The 22,205-nt window shown below is 33.5% G+C and overlaps 1 long non-coding RNA gene across 2 annotated transcripts in view; it reads right to left on the bottom strand.

The window, feature by feature from the left end:
* Positions 1–935: 935 nt before the first annotated feature.
* The window catches only part of LOC118351952 (uncharacterized), a 140,512-nt gene continuing 119,242 nt past the window's right edge, over positions 936–22,205 (bottom strand). For both annotated transcript variants that reach the window (XR_004808235.2, XR_007405011.1), the window contains one exon: positions 936–1,287. This is a non-coding gene — a long non-coding RNA (uncharacterized LOC118351952). The remainder of the gene's footprint in view (positions 1,288–22,205) is intronic.

Raw genomic sequence — 22,205 nt, 5'->3', positions numbered from 1 at the left:
CCCGCCTTTGACACCGGCACATGCAACACATTTACTCAGCACCTAACAGTGTGGCTACTAGATATCAAGTACTCTGCAGGTACAAACCTAAAAAGGTGAACTTGGGAAATCAAGGACCCTCCTCAACTGCTTATACTATTGCAAGATACAGACAATAAGCAAGACGATAGATATGATTATTAGAGACTGGGACAACTGTAATGGAATCACAAAAATCTAAATGATAGTATAAGAACTGAACTAGGAAAACCCACTTTTAATTAGGAGGTACAAAACAGCCTCCATGAGGTGACAGTTCTGCTGAGATTTGAAGAACCCAAAAAGCCAGTCTTAGAAGAAGTGACTTTTCAGTTAGTGGGTATAAATAATGCGAATACCTAGAGGAAGAGAAAAGTTTGCACTAGGAGAACAGAAAAGAGACCATTATGTCTAGACAAGCATAGACAAGCTTAGTGTGTAGGAGATGAAATTGTTTGCAGAGATGGGAAACAGTTGTACTATATGTGACAGTATGACTGTGATTAAACATTGCATTTTCATATCCCGGCAGTGGAAATACATTGGATAGTTAAAATTTTTAAAAAAGAGGACATTATTCTTTAAAAAACATTGCTCTGACTGAAGTGCAGAGCATTAATCGAACATTACAGGCATGGAAGCAAAAGATCCCTTAACAGTGGCTTATGAGAGCTTTTAGGGTTGCTCAGGCTACGATGGTATCAGGGGACATTCACGATGTATCCTTAAGGTTGAATGGACACCAGAGATCAAATGGGAGGTGGGAAACGACAGAAAACTAGCTATGAGAATAAGTGTTGTTTATTAGTGTATCTATCGGCATTTAGATACACATACATTCATACACATCTTTTATATATTTTGTGATTTAGGACTCCAAAGAAGCCCATATTCCAGCTGATTTGTTTTATTAAGTAAACATTCATATTTATTAGAGACTTGTGATCTTTCTTACCATCCTGTAAAATGGTCTAACCAAATGAGGTTCCTGTGAGATTGATTTTTGAGCAATTTCCCTTTGTGGAAGTAGAGCTAAAAAAAAAAAAAAAAAAAAAAAAAAACCTCATATTCTAGAGGATAGTCTCCTAATCTGTCTTGGTGTTGTTTTACCTAAGTCTTTGAATTTCCTAGGCGGAAGAATGCAGGGAGGGATAGATGAATGCTGTCAGTTTAACACTCCATTATCTTGAGGGGGCAAGAGTCCTTGTCAGTGACACACACGCAGAAACGCATGCCTCCTTTGTGTGGATTTGTGCTTATCCGGAGGACCTAGAAGTGAGGGCAGAGATGTGTTAAGGTTATAAATGGCTCTTAATACGCTTGTATTTCCTTAATCAGAAGGAGTTGAGATTTACTTTGTGAATAATTGGTTTATGTGGCTGTTGTTATCGCCGTGTGTCCCTTATCTTTGATTGCCATTCACATTCCAGGAGGAAAATTCTTTGAAACAAACATGCAGTCATCACCGCTTATCCTCACGTCTGAGACCCATAGTAGGTACACAAACCTATTTTAGTGAATAAATGACTGGAAGACGTTTAATCATCTGATGCAAAATTTCTGATGTATCATTAAGGGGAAAACTAGGCTTGAACTCTCATAGAATGTCAATTTGATTTAAATTATGCATAAAAAGTAAAGCACATCCTCAAAAGTATTAATTAAAAATGTAATTACAAAGACCATACTAAACACAATTATAAATCATTTTTACGTCACCCTTCATTTTGTATTTTATGTTTCTCCTCCTTACCTCAAATGTATGTCAGTGAACATCTACTCCAACTCTCAACGTTCAGCACTACAACCCCCTCCTGCTGGGGAAAAAAATCTTCCTAGAAACCAAACTGTGAATGATTCTGAAGATTTTAGAGGCTCATGCCAAAAACTGATCATTTAGATCAAAAGAGAAAAGGCAGCCAAGTAGTAAAATTTTCTTGAGTTATCAGAGAATGCTAACAAAAGGTCACTCAGTCTAATTCAACTATGATCTATATAATCTAATTATGCTCATTTCTAAAGTAAATGTGTTATTTGCACTGCATTGGTATGCAGATTACAGAGTGTTATTATAGGATTATAAATGGAATGCTGGTTTGCACTTTGTATGAAAAAGACCTGTAAATACTATTTAGCTTCACTTTTATGCGGCTAGGATTTAGTGCACACTAAAAGGCTTAGCCAGTGCAATATTAGAAGTGAAGTCAGCTAACTGAACACCAACGCTAAATAAAGCCGGGTGAGTGCAGTTTCAGGCTCATCTCTTCATTTATTACATTTTCTTTCATCCATCAGAAATATGAAGTTAATAAATTCCATGTTCCATCCCTCTGAAAATTAAAAGCAACTTTTGTTTTGACCATTAGCATAAGAATTCTGTTATGGGAATCTTGAATTACTAAGAGCTTTTTTTTTTTTTTTTTGCATATATGGCATATATATTTTCATGGTGTATTTATACATGAAGCTGAGAGTCAAATGCCTTTGCTTATATTCTTTAAGGAATTGCTTAAAACACAGTTTGGGGACTCTGGCAGGTTTAATAATATTTGTCTCTGCAGTTAGGACGATTGCAGTTTAGCAGCTGCATTAGCAATGATGCTTTAAAATGATTTTCAAGTAATTCATTACTTCCCTTTCTCATGCATTAAATTTAATATAGCTTGCAGGTTCTAATTCATCTTCATGCATACTAATAAATTGTGCCCTACAAATAAATTCTGCATTAGTTTTAAAGCAATTTCACTTCATCTATATATCAAACATGAAGTTGCTGGTTGGTTTGTAGCTAGCTGTGAATAGGTCCAGAATCTTATCTATGTAGTTACATGATCAATGACTATAATAACCCATCTTTGTAAAGATGACATATTCCTTGTAATATTTTTTTTAAAAGCAAGACAATATATATATTTTTTAGTTTCTAAGGTGGTAAAAACTCTTGAGGACACCACTCTAGAATATGAATGAACCCAATGAAAGCATCTTAAAATTCATATGCCATACCACAATGATTCTCTCCTTTTATATCTTGGCTTTATAACTAGAACTGCAGAGGAAAGAAAATCTTCTGTCCTCTCCCCTCTTGGATCCTTCTATCAAATTGGTTTAGTGCTGGCAGTCTTTGCTGCCGCTGAGTGACAGTTTCCTAAGCAGTTTTCACAGCTCAAAAAAGGAAGGACTCGGACTGTGGCACTGATGTGGGACGGGGGAGGGCTAGGGAGCTTAGGTGCTGATGGTACTATAATCTGCTCATATAGTGCTTTACTGTATTAGAAGCACTTTCATGTAGATCTTCCCATTTAAATCTTAGAACGTTTTGTTTTTTTTTTTTAAAGATTTTATTTATTTATTCATGAGAGACACACAGAGAGAGAGAGAGAGAGAGAGGCAGAGACACAGGCAGAGGAAGAAGCAGGCTCCATGCAGGGAGCCGGACGTGGGACTCGATCCCAGGTCTCCAGGATCAGGCCCTGGGCAGAAGGTGGCACTAAACTGCTGAGCTACCAGGGCTGCAGAGAACTCTATTTTTTATTGAGATATAATTGACATATTAACATTGTATGAACTTAAGGTGCACAACCTGTTGATTTGATACACTATCTGCTGGGATAGGATTGCTCTGCCATATCTGCTGACACCACCTTCACATCGCAAAATTATCATTTCTTCTCTGTGGTGAGAACATTTAAGATCTACTGTCTTAACAATAAAATACTGTTTAATTATAATCACATTAGATCCACAGGACTTATACATCTTCTAACTCCAAGTTTGCTCTCTTTGACCAACATCTCCTCCATTCTTTCACTCTCCAGCGCCTGGTAATCACCCTTCTGCTGTTTCTCTGGGTTTGGCTTTTTTGGGTTCCACAGGTAAGTGAAATCATACAGTGTCTGTCTTGGACTGTCTGACTTACCTCACGTCAAAAGATGCCCCCAAAGTCCATCCATGTCGTCATAAATGGCAGGATTTCCTTCTTTTTCATGGATAAATAACATTTCATTATAATATATTTATATATATATGCATATATATATTTCAATGTCACATGATTTCAGTGTTGGAAACTACAACTCTATTTGAGTTGTCTAGTTAAAAACAATTCTTTTCTCACTATATTACATTTCATCCTTCACATCTCTGTTTATCCCATGTGGCATGACCATTAATTAATTAATTAATTAATTAATTAATTAATTAATATACTTGACAAGGAGAGAGAGCACAAGCAGGGGAAGCTGCAGGCAGAGGGAGAGGGAGAAGCAGGCTCCCCACTGAGCAGGGAGCCCGGTGTGAGGCTCAATCCCAGGGCCCTGGGATCATGACCTGAGCTAAAGGCAGATGCTTAACCAACTGAGACATCCAGGCACCGTACACATAACAGATTTTTTATTCTATTCCCTAGCGAGACTTCCAGAAGAAAGCTTTGAGTCAGTTGTTTTAACTGCAACTTTGGGAGAGGCTCCCTTAGACCTTTGATCAATGTATGACCCCATAGATCAGCAGCATTGTCCTCACCTAGGAGCTTGTTAGAAATGCAGAACACAGGGTTCCCCTCAGATCCACCAAATCCAGTTCTCCATTTTAGCAAGACCCCACGTGATACATAAAAAGCTTAAAGTTTGGGAAATGCTGTTTTTGAGGGAAACAAAATGAGCTATGGAAAAAAGATCTTTTGAGTAAGATAGGAAAAATCTTTCAGGTAGTACTGAAGTGAAAGGATATATATGATTTCCCCCTCATGTGGCAATGCTGAAGTTCTATAATATTTATAATACTTCTTCCACCCACTCTTTTTTAGCAGTATTTTTGTTGTAGATATCAGCCAAATACATGAGTGATGTGGGAAACTCTGTGTCTAAAGATTTTCTGAATTGTGAGAAAGAGACTAGGAAATAAAAATTTAAAGATACTCTGTGAAATCAGTGTAATTCAGATTGCTTCAGTAATTTTAAGATTATAATTTCAGCAAATATATAATGGAATTAAACATTCTCCTTAGTCTATTTCTTGGCTCTTATACAAGGAAATGACCAATTCTATGTATAATTTCAACATTTCTTTTTTTTTTTTCTTTTTAAAGATTTTGTTTATTTATTCATGAGAAACAGAGAGAGAGAGAGGCAGAGACACAGGCAGAGGGAGAAGCAGGCTCCATGCAGGGAGCCCGATGTGGGACTCCATCCTGTGAACTCCGGGATCATGACCTGAGCCAAAGGCAGATGCTCAATCGCTGAGCCACCCAGGCATCCCAATTTCAACATTTCTTAATGTGTTAAACCAAATGGAATTATTTCATAATTGATGTATAGTCATTTTGAGGTAGCCCTCTTGTAGTGCTTATAAATACACCAACCAATAATTTTCCATTGTTGCTGAAGGTAAGTACCAGGAACTTTATTGTCCTTAGTGTTACTCCTAGTCTCTAATTGAAGTCCAGATTTTGTAGATCCAATCATTGGTAAACCTTACAAAATTATAACTGATCAGGCTTCTCACAAAGATGTGATAGGAAATGTGCCACTAGACTGTGGACATAGAACACGTTGTGTCTGCTCATGTAATTGACGAGGGGGCTTACTTTCCTAGTAGAATCAAGATTACGGGCACGTGAAATCCTTCAGATAGTTCTAAGGAAGAGCTATTTTATTTGCAATTAGATCAATAAAAAATCAGACTAAAATATAGACAGAGAGAAAGAAAGAAAGATAGAAACTATCCTGTGTTTGTTCTTGTCTATTATATTGTATCAGCAATAAACTTTTGGATTCTGGCCTACTGATCCATTTATTTATTTATTTATTTATTTATTTATTTATTTATTTACTTATTATTTATTTAATAACTGCCAGTGTGGCCTAAATTCAGGTCCGAATCTTGCCTTTTTTTACTGACTTCTAGAATATTTATATAATCACTCTAAATGAAATCTTCTTACCTATATGACAGGATTCTGATTAAACTTGATACATATATATCTAGAAATTCTCTTGTTTTGGGAACAACAGATATGGGATAACTATTGGTAATAATAAGTATAAATCATCAATAATTCAAGTAAGAGATACCTTTTCAGAGGCTCACCTATTCTGTTCAGTGAAAATGCTGTCTAAACTTTTGTATTTCCCCAATACAATAAACCAAATTAAGAAGCACAACTTTTTTTTTCCCCCGTGGAAAACACCTTGTTTGCAGAGAAGTACATCTTATTATATGCTTTGGGCAGGACAATATTTTTTTGGCATGAAATTGAAAACTTGGAGGAAAACTTGTTATATCTGGAGTTACCAAATTTGAATATTCCAAAGATAACCAGTTCATATGACCATTTCACAGATGCAGAAACATACATTTCAGTTAAAACAAATTTGTAGCAGTGTAGAAGTTGGAATTCTTATTATCTACCCCAAAGCAGTGAAGTAGTGCTTCTCAAAGTTGAACGTTACATATGGACTCCAGGAAGATCTTCGTACAATGCTGAGCAGAGTTCAAGCAAGTTCCCAGGAAATAACCAATGTAGCTTCTGAGTAGTTTGAAAAGCCAGGCTCCACAGCGCATGCTCAATTTTTCAAATAATGAGACAAAGTGATAGAGTATACTATCCTTGCTATCCTGCCTTTTTAATCTTTATAGTCATTCCTGGTGACACTTATCATATTTTGTGATTATTATCATCAGTTAGCTGCATTTTTTCCTGTGCCCTTTTCAACCTTTACCACCATAAATCGTGTGGAACAGGATCTACGTTTTCCCTTTCTTTATTGTTTACCTTGCCTGCCTCCTACCTTTGAAGACTCAGGCACCACAGTTAAAACTCTCAGGCTTCTGCACAGATTGTTTCTCTTTAAGGCAAATCCAGTATTAAGGCTCCACATAAAGGCAATTTTGCTGCCTTGCTCATCCAAATATTATAACCTGGCCTGATTAGTAAGCTATTATTATCATTCTTTTACTTATTACTAACATTTTTTTTCTACCTGACATCATCCATTCTTCACTGGCATTAAGTGTGCTCTGTCTTTGATAGGTTGAATTTTATCTCAAAAAAATGTATATTGAAGTCCTAACCTGCAATAAATCAGAATGTGACCTTATTTGGAAAAAGATAGATGTAATTCCTTAAGGTAATGCTATATTTGAGTAGGGTGAACCCTTAATACAATATGACTGGTATCTCATTACAAGAAGACTATGTGAAGACAGACAGACAAAGGGAGTACCTTGTGACAAGGAAGCCAGAAGGTGGGGTTGTGTAGTTAATAAGCCAAAGAACGCTGAAGATGAACCTAGGAAGAGGTAAAGACCTGCATGCAAGGAAATAATGTCACATCTGTCCATATCTAGTAAACATTAAAGAACTCAGATTGATATAGGAATATAGATTTTTGTTCTTTAGTACAAACTGCTATGTGGGTTTATCTATTTGGAAGCAATAGGCATTAAATCAAAAGAGCTAAGGTTTCTTTGTTATGTTCTGCTAGGAAGGCTCCCTTCCCCTTTTTTAAATGGGTAAGTGTATTTTTCTTAATTGTGGAAGAAATCGAAAGCAGATAATTAGAAAAACATTAGGCGAAGTGGAAAGATATTATTTTAAAAAGTTAAAGACATTGGCTAATAAATTTAGAAGGTACTGTTGTGACCAATTAAAAATTTCAAAGGGGGGACACCTGGGTGGCTCAGCGGTTGAGCACCTGCCTTTGGCTCAGCGCATGATCCCGGATTCCTGGGTTCGAGTCCCACATCAGGCTCCTTGCGTGGAATCTGCTTCTCTCTCTGCCTGTGTCTCTGCTCTCTCTGTGTGTGTCTCTCGTGAATAAATAAATAAAATCTTAAAAAATTCAAAGGGGAAAGGGAAAGCTTTATCAACAAATGATGAACCCCTAGCTTCCAAGTTTCTTTTGTTAAGGAAAAATGACTCTAGGTTTGCTTAGATGGCTCAGTCCGTAGAACATGTGACTCTCGGTCTCGAGGTTGTAAGTTCAGTTCAAGTGTAGAGATTACTTAAAAACAAGATTTTATTTATTTATCTTTATTTATTTATTTTTATTTTTTAATAATTTATTTATTTATTCATAGAGACACAGCTAGAGAGAGAAAGGCAGAGACACAGGCAGAGGGAGAAGCAGGCTTCATGCAGGGAGCCCGACGTGGGACTCGATCCACGGTCTCCAGGATCACCCCAGGCTGCAGGCTGCGCTAAACCACTGCGCCACCGGGGCTGCCCAAAAATAAGACTTTAGAAAAGCAGAACAAAACAAAACCAAAAAAATGACCACTGTCCTATCTAAACAGGTATTTTAACAAAAAGCAAGTGATTGCTTTAAATCTCTGGAAGAAATGAAGTCATTTACATTACCCTTGTCAATACATTAATATCCTAAATGTCAAGTTGTACAAAGGGCAGAACATAATCTATCAGCTCATGAGATACTCCGAAAGTTCTGCCTATTATGAAGTCGAATATGTTTGTCATTGTGACTACAGCTGTTTTATTTCTTCTTAAAATATAAAGTGTATAGTGAAAGGTTCCTTGCTCTATTTACTTGCAATATGGGTGGTAACAGTGAATCTGCATCTAAATAGTTGTCTCTGTTAAAACCAAGCCCAGAGATGTATCTCTGTAGAGCCTGGAACTTCATATGAGGCTTAGAAGTATATATGGGACAAATGTAATTTTAAAATAATTTGTAAGCTACATATTTACCATACCTATACTACAATAGAGATAATTTCTTTGCCTTTTGCTTCTTTTAACCAACTTCCATTTAGTGGAAAGCTTAGAATGAAAATAATTTGTAATTTTTATAGAGATTTTTAATTATAAATTTCTGTGCTTTAAAAGTATTTTTTGTAATACATATAATAAAACTGAAGAATTGTGAAAGATTAATAACCAATGGAAAACTAGTATGTATAAAACGTTCATATACATTTTTCATTGTTAGTATTATTTAGTATTATATGGCATATTGTCTATAAAAATATTAAGGTAGCTACTCATATATTTTTTTCTGACCACTTAACTGTGACTGATAAACTTTGGAAACCCAAGGATAAAATTATTTTGCAATAGAGTGATTGAAGAATATTTTCTGTCTAATAAAATTGCAAATCTTTTCTCATACTTTGTTTTACAAAAAAAAAAAAATTGGAAATTTATATATATGTGTAACTTTATAGAGAGAAATTAACTGTGTATTTGAATAGTTGTATATGAATCTGATATAGTATTAAATTTCCAAAAGCAAATATATGTTTTATACTTATTCACTTTAGAAAAATATTACATTCATATATGATATGTAATAACTGCTCATAAAATGCTTTACTATGCTTACTGTGGTGACTATTTCATGATGTATACAAATGTCAAACCTCTAGTTACACACCTGACACTGCATAATGTTGTATGTCAATAATAACCTCAGGAAAAAAAATAATAAAATTGGTAGCCTGGACTACTGAATTTGAAAGTTTAAACTTAACAATAATTTTGAAGGCAAAGAAGTAAAGAATTTTTAAAAATTAACTTGGAATTAACTTATTTCAAATACAATATGTTAAGTATCATAAACCTCTCAATAAAGAATGTACAGATAAAAACTGATTATACACAATAAATTACATATTTTCTGTTCTTAAAAACAAAGCAAAATACATATTTATGGTAAGAAGAACATTTATAAGTCCAGAAAATGAAATTACATTTTAAAATATGCTTAAACTCTGGAAATATTCTTATTACCTGTCTAAAAAAGAATATTACTTTGAAAGGTTGTCTCAAGATTGAATTATCCACTTTGCAGTTTGCAAGGTTTATAGTGCTTATGCCAGCATTCTTTTCTTTAAATTCCATCGAGCAAAGGATCAAGTTCAACAGGGGCAGGAAGTGCTTGGGACAATCAGATCATGTCTGATTAACATGCTGGTGGATGTCACTGGTAACACTGTCTCTACTGACTTTCATAATGCTAATATGAAGTTTTTCTAATTGAATCATGATGTTAAAATGCCACTTTCAGTTCAATACAGAGACTGTTCTTTAAGTTTCTTTAAGTTTAATAGACCAAGAGAATTCATGCTCTTGGTCTATTTGTTTCAAGAGTAATGCATATGATTCATTGATAGTTAATCTGGAGGCAACGATAATACTGAAAAGAATACTAGATAGTGCATTAAGATCTACCTGAGGGGCACCTGGGTGGCTCAGTGGTTGAGCATCTGCCTTTGGCTCAGGTCATGATTCCAGGGTCCTGGGATTGAGTCCCACACTGTGCTACCTGAGGGGACCCTGTTTCTCCCTCTGCCTATGTCTATGCCTCTCTCTTCTGCGTCTCTCAAAAATAAATAAATAAATAAATAAATAAATAAATAAATAAATAAATACAAGGAAATAAACAAACAAACTATGTGAGAACTAGTAGCTGGGCAAATCACTCCACAAGTAGTCATTTGGTTTCTTAAAATAGTTGCTGCAGAGTTTGTGGATCAGAGTTCCATTCTCATCTATGGTTTGCCCACGGTCTAGGTGTATATTCAGTATTTCCCCTGGTCCCAAAGAACAGGTGCAATTATTTTTTTAATATCCTGGAGCTGTAAATTTTCCCATTTAGTTCACATAATAGTTCACATAAATATATTTGTAGTTTGCTCTCAGGCTTGAATAACATTTTTTCTCAGTCTAGATTTCTGTCTTGGTAGATTTCTTCTCCACAGAAATTTGATAATATCTCAATGTCTTCAAATGGCACATTTCTCATAGGCTAAGATTAGATAGTTTAACAAATGTTATCTTTTATTTCTAGAATATGCATTCTGCCTCTTTCTTGGACTAGCTGTCATTATTTAGATTTCAGTAGATTTGTTGCTTAGTGAAAAATGTTTGAGTATCCTAATAAAAATGGTTGCTACTTGATTATTTTCCATTTCTGTTTACATATTATATTTTTAATAATATTTATCACAACTTAAAACAATTTTTGTTCATTTTTTTCTCACTCCCCCTCTATAGTGTAAACTCTGTGAGTTCAGGTACTGTTTGCTTACTGATATTGGGTTTTCTGGGCTGACAGCAGCAATCAGAATTTTTTTGTAATTATAACTGTTTCACTTCTCTACTCTTCTTATTCCTTGGGAGCATGTGGTCTATGTAACTTTTCAAGAATAAGCTCAGCAAATCAAATAATTGTAAATTAAGAGAATTTATATGTTATCATTCTTGTTTTTTTTCCAGAAAACATGTTTAAGTCAGATTTTAATTAGGAAATGTGATAAAATATGATCCATTCTTAGGAATGGGGAATATTTTAGGGTATATAAATCATATAAAATTTTAAAAATTTATATTCATATAATAAAATTAGAGTGAACATAAGCATTACTCTGTGACTAGATGTTGTTAGGAAAATTTTTTGTAAGTGTACTTGCATAATACATATGTGTAATATACCTCAGTGTTTTACAGACACAAACCGATTAAAAAGAGACACAGCGTGGCAGTAGAGATAAGATGTAGTCATTTCAGAAAAGACACTCTCCTTTTTCTCAAGTAGGATTTGAGGTAAGAGAAATGACATGAGGCATAAGTCACCTTAAGAGAGGGTTGTAATAGATCACTCCTTGTCAGTTGCAGCACAAGCAGGAACTTTAGAAAATAAGAATGTTTTATTCTTTGAGAGAGCCATCACAAAATAGTCCAAGCCTTTTATACCCTTGAGGGATGTCTCTTAACGGACTTGATTAGTTCTGGATACCTCATTTTAAGATGGACATCTACAACCAAATTGAATCCAGACCTTGTAACAATAGGGCATAAAGATGTCATGAGGAATGATACCAGGACCTGGAAAACTTCAGCCAGGAAGAGACAACACCTAAAATATATCAGATTGTAGGCTTTTTATGCAATATATAACAATATAAAATATTGCCTTATAAAATGGAAATTTGACTTAGTCTGCATAGGTGTAGAATTCTTAACTAAACAAAGGAATGTGTTTAGGGCATCTGCTTTCAAATCGGGCAAAAATGTGAGGGTGTATTTTCTGACAGTGAAAAATTAAAGATAAAATGGGCTAATACTTTGGGGTAATAAATAGCACTTGAGGATTTTGGTATTCAAATAAAGGATGGTTGATCATTCTCCAGAAATATTATACATAAATGTAAAAATGCATGAATGTTTTAGGTTAGTGTTTCAACTATTAGACTTCACAAATGTCTTCAAAATTTCCATGTCAAACAGAGGTGCCTTACACACAGCCATTCTAAGACACAGTTGAAGGTCTTTTAAATGTAAGTGGTGATTTTATCATCCAAAAATATATGATAAATCAAATTTTGATGTGAAAATTCTACTTAAATTTCCAGGTATACAGGAATTCTTTAGTACTTATACAGTCATTGTCATTATCTATAATTTTGTTAGAAAACAAGTTCTCATAACATGACATTATTTACTAATATCACTGATTTAACTGATTTCCACTTCACGTTCCCTTCTGCTTCCCAATAATATTTATCCCGATACCCTGAGCAACATCTATTTCAGTCATTTTCCTTTTGGTTTAGGATGTGGTATATATCTGACAAAGCCATACAGTATAATGCAAAGTGAAATTGCAATCTTGCAAAAACTGCATGATTTCATAAAGCCAATGAAGTAAAGTTAGAATTATTTGACTCAAAGCAAAGAAAGCCTTTGACAAATGAGGTTATAGCAGAGTTAGACTGGTTAAAAATTGAAGAAAAATATTGGCAAGGATGATGATAGAATATGTGCTTCAAAAAAAGAATGATTTGAATATCAAAGAACTGAGAGAGAAGTTCTTGGGAAAATTGATGAAACCCCAAAATATTTTGGCAAAAATGGCCTCCTTGTGATTGTTCTCTGAAACAATTACAATGTAATGTGCTATTAAATTTTGGCAAAAATTACAAACTCATACAGATACACAGACAAAAGTTAGCTTAACACATCCTTGAAGTATTCAAAGAATTAATTCATAATTAAAATAACCTATTTCTGTTTTAAGTAGGGTAAATGAAACAATTTTAAATATTTATATGATTTTAGATGCATTTTCTAAATACAATTATAAGCATATTTTTAACCATTCTACTATGGAATTAAAGTGAACATTTTAACTCCTTTTCAGTGGCTTTTTTTCAGAACTAATTATATTCACTTAATGATGAATTTCCACATGTTATTTTTTTATTATTCAGGTAAAATTGGTATATAACATTTCTTTAGTTTCAGGTATACAACATAATAATTTGATATTCATATACACTACAAAGTGATTACCACAATAAGTACAGTTACCATTCATCACCATAGAGTTCACCCTCTTCATCTTTTTCACTCACCTGCAACCTCTTTTCTCCTCTGATAGCCATCAATCTGTTCGCTGTATCTAGGATTTTGATCCTGTTTGGTTTGTTTATTTATTTTGTTTCTTAGATTTTACATTTAAGTAAAATCATATTGTATTTGTCTTTCTCTACCTGACTTATTTCACTCAGAATAATAGCCTCAAGACCCATTCATGTCATTGCAAATGGCAAGACTGTATTCCTTTTTATGGTTGAGACTACTGTTCCATATACTGTTCCATTGTATATATATCATATCTGTATCCATTCTTCCACTGATGGACTCTGAGGTTGTTTCCCTATCTTGGCTATTCTAAATAATGCTGCAATAAACGTAGGAGTTCACATATATTTTCAGATTAGCATTTTTGTTTTCTTCAGATAAATACTCAGTAGAATTGCTGGATTATCGATAGCTGTATTTTTAAATTTTTTCGGGTACATCCAGACGATTTGCCATAATGGTTGCACTAATTTACATTTTCATCAACAGTATACAAGGGGGTCCTTCTCTCCACATCCCCCCCCCAAAACCTGTTGTTTCCAATGTTTTTAATTTTGGTCTTTCTGACAGATGTGAGGTGATATCTCATTGTGGTTTTGACTTGCATTTCTCTGACGATTTAATGATGCTGAGCATCTCTTCTTGTGCCTGTTGATCACTCATGTGTCTGTTTTTTGGGAAAAGACTATTAGATCCTATGCTCATTTTTAAACTTCATTATTTTATTTATTTGTGTTTGCTATTGAGTTGTATGAATTCTTCATATATTTTGGATATTAACCCCTTACTCAATATATATGATTTGTAAGTATTTTTTTTCCATTTAGTAATTTGCCTTGTCATTTTGTTGATGGTTTCCTCTGCTGTACAGATTTTTAGCTGATATTGCCCGCTTGTTCTTTTTGCTTTTGTTGTATTTGCTTTTGGGGTCACATTCAAAAACTCAGTGCCAAGACCAATGTCAAGGAGCTTGTTGCCTTTGTTTTCTTCTAAAGGTTCTATGGTTTCAGGTCTTCTGTTGAAGTCTTTAATACATTTTGAGTTAATTTTTATATGTGGTATAAGATATTGATCCAGATTCATTCTTTGCATGCAGCTATCCAGTTTTCTCAATACCATTTATTGAAGTGACTGTACTCTCCCCGTGTATATTCTTGGCTCCAATTGACCACATATGTGTGGGTTTATTTCTGAGCCGTCTATTCTGTTCCATTGATCTATATGTCTGTTTTTATGACAATAGCACACTGTTTTGATTATTATCGCTTTGTAGTATAATTTGAAATCAGAAAGTATGATTTCATATTTTCTTTAGCAAGTCTTACAAGATGAATTTTTGTGCTTCTGATAATGAATGTTATAATTTGTGAGTATGAAAAGTGATTGGTAAATACTAAACTGACATATTATTAATTTAAAAAATCTTCAGCAGTACATCAGAATTACAAAATGATGGTCATAACTACACAGAATGTGTCTCCTTTTTTTGGAAACTGTAAAAGCAATTGCAATCAATACATTACCCATATTATACATTACATAGCAAATCTTGATTTTCTATGAAAATATTATCTTTTTAAAGACTGGAATAATATACTTCCTGAAAAAATGAATTCTAAAGTTGGTTTAGATGAAAAGTAAATTGACATAATATCCAGGGGGTAAACCTTCAGCCATTTAAGAATCTGCAAAAAAAAAAAAAAAATGTAAACATAACTTACAGAGGAAAAAAGTAATTAACAGTGAATCTCTGTGTTTGGCAAGATTATATTCGGCATGTATTAGGATTTGTGCATCTGTGACACAGCAGGTTGTTAAATTGCTCAGTTATCAGATATCGCATCTGCCATTTGTTAAGATGAGGTAACTTTCTATAAACTATATGAATTATGTTAAAAAAAGGGCCTATCAATATCAGTTTTTCAAACTTCTGCTAGTTTTTAAGGTGTAATAATTTTTAATAGATATGTATTTCAAAATATAAAGTCAACATTAAAATTTGCTGGGTGTGACTCAAAGTATATTACAAATTCATTGGTTTATGAAACTATTTTATATTTATGTTTATACATTATTTGTTTTACTCTGTATTTTTCATATAGTTGAAAAATTATTTATACATGTGAAATTGACTGACGGTTTATGAGGATTTTGAGATAGTTAAATGTGAGGAAGGGAGATAGTTTTTTTGCCCTAGTAAGATTTTATATTATTAGTTAAATAAGGGGGCTGGAATCTATCTGATAATTAACTAAATTTTCTATTTTGTTAACTTGTTATGTATAGGTATGGTAATAGAAATTTCTTTACTTGAAACTCAGTGTATGTTTTTTATCTTACTTTGTCAAGACCTTAAGAATACCCTCTAATGTAAATACAGGAAATACAAAAATTGCTCACATTTTTTTATCTTGCTATATACTCTCCTGTTATTTATATGTTTTGATATTATATTCTCAAAGCAATCTTTTATGGACATTTTAAGCTATATTTCATAGATAAAGAAACTGAAAAAAAAAAGACAAATAATATAAGTAACTAAAGTATGTCCACTTGGTAATGGGTAGGCCCAAGATTTTAACATGGCAATAGCACTCTGATTCTTGAGCTTACAAATTTAAATGAAAATAGATTCTTTGTCCTCTATTGTACCTTGTAGAAAATATCACATGAGCCCATGCAAACTTGTATTTCATAGCAATTTAAAATCTGGTTCTCTAATATCCCTCTAAAGGAATTTAAACAATTTTAGAAAAAAAAGATTTTTACTGTGGTAAAATATATATACCATAATATCTTCCATTTCAACCAATTTGAAGTTGCAGTTTAATGGCATTTGAATAGTTTGCCTTTTTGTTGTTGAATTGTAGAAGTTTTTTATATGTAATCTGGATATTAAACTCTTAACAGAAATTATTGGCAAATATTTTCTACCATTCTGTTGTGTGCCTTTTCACATTTTTGATGAGGTCCTTAGATATACACAACTTTTTTAATTTGTTGAAGTACAGTTTGCATATTTTTTCCTGTTTCTTTTGTAATATATTGAATCCACTGCAAAAATGAAGGTCATGAGGATTTACCCCTGTGTTTTCTTCTAAGAGTTTTATATTATCTCTAGGTCATTGATGTATCTATTTATTGAGGTATAATTGGCATATAACATTATGTAAGTTTAAGGTATACAATGTAGATTTATTTCTGGAATCTCAATTATATCCCATGATGTATATGTCTATTCTTATAGCAGTGAAGCATTGTTTTTATTATTGTAGCCCTGTATCAGGTTTTGAAATCTGGGTAACATGGGGGTGGGTCAATTGGTTGAGCCTCCAGCTCTTGATATTGGCTCAGGTTGTGATCTCATGGTTTATCAGATCAAGCCCCTCATTGGGCTCCATGCTCAATGAGGAGTCTGCTTGGATTCTTTCTCTCCCCTCGTCCTTGGATTCTTCCCTACTCATGCATATGCTCTCTTTCTCTCTTTCTTTCCCAAATAAATAGAATCTTGAAAAAGAATGGTTTGATATCTGGAAATGTGAATGTTTTGACATTGTTCTGATTATTTTGGTTTTCTGAGCCCCTTGCAACTGCATGTAAATTTGATGATTGGCTTTTTGATTTCACCAAAAACCTGTTGAAATTTTAATATGGATTAGATTGAATCTGTGGATTGCTTTGAGTATAATAATACCAATTATTCCTATTCATGAACACAGAATCAGTACATATCATCACATTTATTTGCAAGTCTTTCATTTCTTTTAATACATTTATTACTAGCTATTTTATTATTTTAAGAACTATTATAGGTAATATTCTTTTCTTACTTTCCCTCTCAGATTATTTATTGCTGGTATTTAAAAATACAACTGATTTTAGTGTATTGATCTTGTACCTTACGATTCTGATATATTTGTTTACTAGATCTAGCAACTTTCTTTTGTATTCTTTGGGGGGGAAAAAATCAAACATTTCTCCCAATGTTTTCAGGTAAGCTCTGTGCTGAAGCACTCATTCAATTCTTAGGCTTCTTCTGAGCCTAGGTATCAGCCTGAGGGGAAAGTTTAGGTTTTTCTTTGATCTTTCTTGGGCACGTATATGATATTCTAAATTCTCCCATGTAAATGGATACATTTGAATGCCCTAATTTCACAAAGAAATTTTCACTGATCTTTTTTTTCTTTCTGGTGTTAGGTGGTCTATCATGTTACCATTGTAATTTCTTCTCACTGCAGGTTACTACAAGTCATCCTTTCCACTTGCAGTGTTTTTGAGCAATTCCTTCTTTCCAGCCTGAGTTTCATGTTAGACTTAACAGAGACAAGCACCAGTTTCTTCAGGTAGTCCCCAGACAGATTAGAACAGACATGCATAGCAATTGCAAACTATGTTCTGCTCTGCTCCCTCTACAACCCTCTACAACTCCTTCACTCAGAAGGTGGTAGAGCAGGGACAAATAAAAACACCACAAAACTTTCCTACTATTATCAAGTTGCCTTTTTATTGACTCAGCATTCACATGGCTGTTGTATATCTTTGACCTTTTTCAGAATTCTGACAAAGTTGGCTCTGGTAGTGTCTGCTTACTTTTTAATTTTTCTGTGGAAGGACAAGAGTCTGGAGCTGCCTACATTGACACTTTGCTGATATCCTCAACTTGGTATTTTACTAGAAATAAATTATTATTTATTTTTAAGCTCCTAAAATAGATTTGACCATCTTTAAAATGAAGGTTAGGATATAAGGGAGAAAACTTCAAAAGCAAGGTGGATAATTATGAATGGACAAATTTGACACTGGATAAATGTTAAAGGATTCATATTTTTCAAAACACATTAATATGCTTTGAAATACCTCTAATGAGAGCTGGAAAACAAACTATTTATTTAACAAGTAGAGATGGTTAAAAAATTATAAACCATTTTGGTATGATGGAATACCAGGACAGCATTGACATTAAGTTTTCCTAAAAGAATTAAAATTTTGGACAAACTTTTACAATGCAATGTAAAAAAGAAATCAGAAACCAAATTAAAAAGAAATTTGACTGCATCTATTTTTGCTGTATCTTGAAAACCAACTATATGGTAATACATTTATATAGTTATAGCAAAAATAAACAAATTTTATTTATAAGCTTATTTTTTTAAGATTTTATTTATTTATTTGAGAGAGAGTGCATGAATGGGGGTGGGGCAGAGGGAGAGAAAGAATCCCAAACAGACCCCTGTGGAGCACAGAGCTCAACACAGGGCTTAATCTCAATACCCTGAAATCATGACCTGAGCCCAAATCTAGAGTCAGATGCTTAACCAGCTGAGCTACCCAGGGACCCCTATCTTCCTGTTTTTGTAGTAAACACACACAATGAAGGAAAATGCTAAATGATACATCATCAGAAAACTACTGATGTTGGAAATCAAATGATTCTGCTGTAAAGCCACTTAGAAAACTGTACAAAATGCATCCTTGGCTAGCAGTGAGAAAAACTAAGAAATGACTGAGTTTATACCTCAAAATCCTTCCCAAATGCCAAAAATAGACACATAGATCAATAGAACAGAATAGAGAGCCCAGACATAAATCCTCAATTTTAAGTTCAATTATTCTTCAATAAAGTAGGCACGAATATGCAATGGGAAGAAAACAGTCTCTTCAACAAGTGGTGCTGGGAAAACTGGACAGCTACATGTAAAAGAATAAAACTGGACCACTTTCTTACACCACACACAAAAATAAACTCAAAATGGATTAAGAACCTAAATGTGAGACCTGAAACCATAAAAATCTTTGAAGAGAGCACAAGCAGTAATTTCTCTGACAGCCGTAGCAACATTTTTCTAGATATGTCTCCTGAGGCAAGGGAAACAAAAGCAAAAATAAACTATTGGGACTACATCGAAATAAAAAGCTTCTGAACAGCAAAGGAAACAATCAACAAAACTAAAAGACAACCTGCTGCATGAGAAAAGATATTTGCAAATGACATACCTGATAAAGGGTTAGTATCCAAAGTATACAAAGGACTTATAAAACTCAACACAAAAAATACACATAATTCAATCAAAATAGGCAGAAGATATGAACAGACGTTTCTCCAGAGAAGACATCCAGATGGCCAACAGACACATGAAAAGTTGCTCAACATCATTAATCATCAGGGAAATGCTAATCAAAACTACAATGAGATACCACCTCACACCTGTCAGAATGCCTAAAATCAAAACACAAGAAACGAGTGTTTTCAAGGACGTAGAGAAAAAGGAAACCCAGCGCACTATTGGTAGGAATATAAATTGGTATAGCCACTGTGAGAAAATAGTATAATATTTTTTCAAAAAATTAAAAATAGAGGTACACCTGGGTGGCTCAGTCAGCTAAATATCTGACTCTTGATTTCAGGTCAGATCATGATCTCAGGGTGGTGAGTTTAAGCCCTAATATTTTCTGTCTCTTACCCTCTACCCTCTGCCCTCACCTCCCCTACCCCACTGGCACACTCTCCCTCTCTAAAAAAAAAATTAAAAATAGAACTACCATATGATCCAGTAATTCTACTACTTGGTATTTGCCCAAAGAATATGAAAAGACTAATTTGAAAAGATATATGCAGCCCTATATTTAGTGCAGCACTATTTATAATAGTCAAACTATGTAGGAGTCCAGGTGTCCATTGATAAAAGAATGAAGCTTTGCTACTTGCAATAATGTGGATCGATCTAGAGAATATAATGCTAAGTGAAATAAGTCAGAGAAAGACAAATACCACATGATTTCATTCATATGTGGAATTTAGGAAATGAAACAAAAAGAGAGAGAGAGAGAGAGAGAGAGAGAGGAACCAAAAAAAAAAAAAAAAAACAGACTCTTAACTACAAAGAACAAACTGATTTTTGGTTGAGGAGTGCTGGGTGGGGGGATGGGTGAAATATGTGAAGGAGATTAAAAGGACACTTAACAGGATGAGCACTGAGTAATGTAAAATTGCTGAATCACTATATTGTACTAATATAACACTGTATATTAAGTATACTAGAATTAAAATGAAACATAAAACAGAAATAAATAAATAAATCCCCACCCCCACCCCACCAATGCTCAGAAGTGGTATTATCCATACCACTGGAAATTAGGAGAAGAACAAGGACTGGGCTAAATAAGAGGAATTTATCAACGGTTTGTAAAGAATATCTGACATTCCCCGATGTCCTACAATATTCTAGGAAAATGGATATCTGCCATCTTTTACTCTGAGAAAAAAAACTAAGAATTATTCTTTGAAGGAGCAAAAAAGGTGTCACGTTTTGCATTTCTTTTTAAAGTTCCTGATTTCTTTGTTTCCATCAAGAATGCTTCTTTTCCCCCCACACCACCCTCCTTTTCTCTTCTCTTCTCTTCTCTTCTCTTCTCTTCTCTTCTCTTCTCTTCTCTTCTCTTCTTTTTTTTTTTTTTTTTGGTCTCCACAATACTAAATAGAGATTTTTTTTTCTTCAGAAATGTTACCTCTCTTTATATCACTAGGTGATTCCTAACTCTGAGCAAAGTTCATGATTAGTAAGCAATTTCTTAAGCTACAGAGAAAATATTTATAAACAAATTCTTAACCTTAAAAATAAAGTCTATTAAAAAAGGAGTAATAGAATAAAACTATAGAAAGAAAAAGATAAATTTTGAGAAATAAGGAAAGATATTGCATTCATGAAGCAAATAAGATGACTATACATATGTGCTCGCTTCAGCAGCACATATACTATGATGACTATATATATGGTTGTGTGTAATTACAAATGAATAAAAGGACATTGATTTGCAATTAGAAATTAAAAGCTCAATGGTATAGTTGAAAGATAGGGTTGAGAAAATCTCACAGAAAGAAGAGAAAAACAATGAAAGACACACGTGGAGAAGAAGACAGAAAAGTGTAAGGGAAGAAGTAACACACTCTATTAACTCAAATATCCAAACAATAGGAGTTTGAGGAAGAAACTACATGAGATATTTTTTTAAATTATTAAATACAATTTTTGAGAAGTTTTCATACATATTAAGAACCGGAGTTTTCGTATTTCAAGGATCCATTAAGTGTCTATAAGAGTAAAGGAAATCAGACCAAGCCAAGTCACAGTATTTTGAAATTTAGAATACTTGGATTTAGTAAAAAGGCCCTACATTATTCTGGATTAAAACAAAACAAAACAAAACAAAAGTTTACCTATTGAGCCTCAGTCATTAGTATAGTTTCAGGCTTTTATGAAAAACAGTAGAAGTTTAAAAAATCAGAAATGCCTTGAAAATTCTGAAGAGAAGTGAAATCTAGATCCATAATCAATGAAACTAATCACTCAATTGTCAATGTAAGATAGATGTCTTTATAGATATGCAAGGATTAAAAAAAATTACAGTTGATTACTTAGATTTTAATAGTATGCAAATAGCATTGGAATACATACAAATATTGACCTAACCCAAATTATGATGAATGATAATGAAAGGATGGAATGGTGGGTACAAAGTGATGAGTGTGTATTGAAGTTACAGAAAAACAAAAGCAAATTAAATTCTAATTCTTTACTGAGTGTAGACAATAGATATCTTAAAAACAATAAATTTAGCAATACTATCTTATTTAGACAGTTAAACTGCTCCTAAAATAATTCCTAAGTTATGTGAAAGTGGCTGTTTTGGTGTAATGGAAGTTGGAGCAGAAATGTTTTTAAAGAAATTTTGTAGAAATGGCTGATTTTTAAATATTTTCATATTAACATACATTCAGATTCCATATTTGCACTACTGGGATACA

The sequence above is a fragment of the Canis lupus genome, chromosome 22 (genome assembly GCF_003254725.2).
Source record: "Canis lupus dingo isolate Sandy chromosome 22, ASM325472v2, whole genome shotgun sequence".
Taxonomy (NCBI): domain Eukaryota; kingdom Metazoa; phylum Chordata; class Mammalia; order Carnivora; family Canidae; genus Canis; species Canis lupus.
Note: the sequence above shows the minus strand (reverse complement) of the source record. Positions and strands in the feature narration are given on the sequence as shown.